The sequence below is a fragment of the Panthera onca genome, chromosome E1 (genome assembly GCF_046562875.1).
Source record: "Panthera onca isolate mPanOnc1 chromosome E1, mPanOnc1 haplotype 2, whole genome shotgun sequence".
Lineage (NCBI taxonomy): Eukaryota > Metazoa > Chordata > Mammalia > Carnivora > Felidae > Panthera > Panthera onca.
In genome coordinates, this window is record NC_138352.1 from 12506459 (window position 1) to 12509638 (window position 3180).

Sequence of the window (3180 nt, forward strand, 5' to 3'; positions counted from 1 at the left end):
CCCTTGCGTTTCGGAGTGCGGGTCTGGCTGGACACAGGACGGACCCAGGGAACTCCGAGCCGCTCGGAGCTCCTGCAGAATCAGTCCTACGTGACACCTCTGCCTCTGCTCGTGGCTTCAGAGGCCGCACCCATTTTTCTCTCGGTTTCTGTGCAGCGTAGCCCCCGAGAGCAGCAAAGCAGGGGCCCGAACAGGCTGGGGTTGGGTGGGGGGGGGGAGGCTGGGAGTCAAGGGCCCCTCCCGAGCCCCAAGCCGTTGGTGTCGGGCCAGGTGGGGAGACAGGCAGGCGGAGCGGGGGGGACAGACGGGCAGGAGGGAGGCCCCACCGTCCTCCGTAGCTGCCCGAGCTGCTGCTGGCCCAGGGTAGCAAGTGGGCACCGGGGCTGGGCTGCAGAGCTAGGCTCCTGGACCCAAAATCAGAGACCAGCGCCCCACGCACTGGGTGTCCACAAGGCCACTCGGCTTCTATGGCTTCTGCAAACTGGAGTGACCGTCTGGGGGTTCATCAGAGCCCGTGAGTGTGGGCGGCAGAGCTCAGCAGCTGCCCACGGCCTCGGGGGATTCTCTTCCCAGACGAGGGCTTGCAAGCTTGTGTAAACTCGCTAAAGCCTCAGCGGCCTCATCCGTGCAATGGGACGGCAGTACCTGCTTCCTCGTTGAGCGAAAGCACGTTCGTTCCCGACGAATGGTGACAAACACGATGCTCATCGTGCTCCCCCAGTCCTAAGCTGCTTCGTTAGTTTCCTAGCACGGCCACACAAAGTGCCACAAACCAGGGGGCTTAAAATCGCAGCCGTTTCTTCCTGCACAGGTTCTGACATCGGGGCGTGAGCAGGGTCGTGCTCCCTCTGAAGGCTCGAGGGGAGGATCTCTCCTGCCTCCTCCAGCTCCCGGTGGCTCTGGCTCCCTCCCGTCTCCGTCTCCATCATCGCGTGGGTTTCTTCGTCTCTGTGTCTCCGAGCCCCGACTCCCCCTCGCCTTTCTCTTACAAGCACCTCTTGCCCCCGGGTTAAGGATGAATCAAGAAGGAGGGGTGACTCCAAGGCTTCCGTCTGGGAACGGGAGGGCTTGAGGCGGGAGCAGGTTAAAAGCGGAAGGAGAGGCCGGGTTTACCTTGAATTTGACGCACCGTCCGGCTGGACACCGCGAGTAGGCAGGTAGACCGGAGTCTGGAACTTGGGGGAGAGGGCGAGGCGGAAATAAAAATCTCACAAAGTGGAAGCATCCCATGCACAAACTTAGAGAAAAGGGGGGTTTCAGAGAAAACTTGACTCTGTCCCGGGGTCTGTAGGGAAAAGCAGGCAAGGACGCCAGTCAGCCGGACCGCCACGCCCCGAGACTCTTCCCGGTCTTTTCCCAAAAGGTGTGGCCAAGGGCCCTCTGGGAGAAGGAAGCTGGACACCGAGGCAGAGGCGAGGCAGGGTGACCTGTGGAGCTCTCCCCACTGCCCCCCGCCCCAGCCATACACTCACCTGCTGTGCATGCTGTGTTCTCCCTCCCTCCCCCTGCCCTTCTCGTCCACTGCCCTCCCTTCCTTCCCTGCCCATCTCCATCCGCTTTGCACTACTCCTCCCAAAGGCCCCTGCTTACCCTGCATGCCCGGTGGGGGGGGACTCGTTCCCAGGGCTGTGCCCAGCTGCCCACAGCTTGTTCTGTGCAGCAGACCCTTCTAATCCGCTTCTGGCCCGAGACTAGCCCGGTGCCCGCACGCGCCCAGTCGGTATTTATGGAAACGAGCGGGCACGGGCTTCTGGGGGCCCGAACAGAGACAGGCAAAGAATCACCGAGACCCCAAGGGCCCCGGCCCCCAAGGGTCAGGGCTGAGAGTCATCGGGAACTGTGACAGAGGCGCAGGGCGAGCCCGCTTCAGTCCGTCCTCTGGCCGCCCCGTGCCACTGTCCAGGGGAGCCGGCCTTCTCCGGATGCCCACCCACCGTCCGCACCTGCACCAGGAGGAACAACCCCTGTGCCCCCCTCGATGCAGCAGGAGCGATGAGCCTTTGGAGCAGGGTGGTCCGTTGATCCTGTGGAGCACCAGTGACCGTCACTTCTGGAACCTGGCGGGAGGGGGGGGAGGGCCCTCTGCTCCAAGGCAGCCTCCTCAGACAGGGTGGGGCGAGGGACAGCGTCTCGGGGCCGGAGCGGGGCTGCTGTGCCACAGTGTGACTTGCTTTTCCCAGAGCAGCAGCCTCTGAGCTCTGCAAGTTTCCCCGGGAACCGAGTCTCTAAGGTTGCGTGTGGCCTCCCTGGGGAGGCCAGTCTGGGGTTCCATCCCAAACACACACACACACACACACACATGCACCTGTGCACACCCACCCACATATACACACACACACACACACACACAAATGCACACCTGGGTGGGGGGCAGAGAGAGGCAGGGGGGCGGGGGACAAAGGCAGCCGGCGGCCCCGTTGGTGACAGAAAGCCCCACCCCATTACTAAGCTGCGGGGCAGCCGATGTGGCCCTTCAATTACGTGGTGGGCGGGCTGCCTGGGCTCTGGGGCTCATCAGCCCCCCGGGAGCCGAGGCCCCGCGGTCTGCAGTGAGGTGTGGAGAATGGAGAGGCCTCGGCTGCGTTAATGACAGCAGCCCGCACTCCCCGAGCAGCGCGAGCCAACTCGATCGCTCTTTAATTATCTGGAATTAGAGAGCCGTCCTCGCCCGCTTTATGTTCTGGTGGAGGAAATCGGGGCATCCATTCATTACCTGATCCATATGTAAAGTGTCACACGTAATTTTTCCAGAGCCAAAGGATTCTTGCCCCAAGACCCGCATCATCTCTCTCTCTCTCTTTTTTTTTTTTTTTCCTGCATCATCTCTTAATAATGACGTGAAGCAAAGGGGAAGAAGATCCCTGATTCAGAGGACCCCAAGCCTGGGTGCTGCCAAGCCTGGGAGACAGCCGAACTGAGGGCTTCACTCAGGATCCTCGAGCACCAGACCCTGTGGGCTCTTCTGCAGGGGGGAAGAGGAGAGAGGGGCCCAGACACAGAATGTAGTGTTTGATAAAGGACCACTTTCCAGCCCCTCGGAGTCTGGTAAGTAGAGGAAGGAATGAAAATTAATTTTTTTTAAATGTGTTTATTTATTTTTGAGACAGAGAGAAACAGAGCAGGAGCAGGGGAGGGGCAGAGAGAGAGAGGGAGACCCAGAATCCGAAGCAGGCTCTGGGC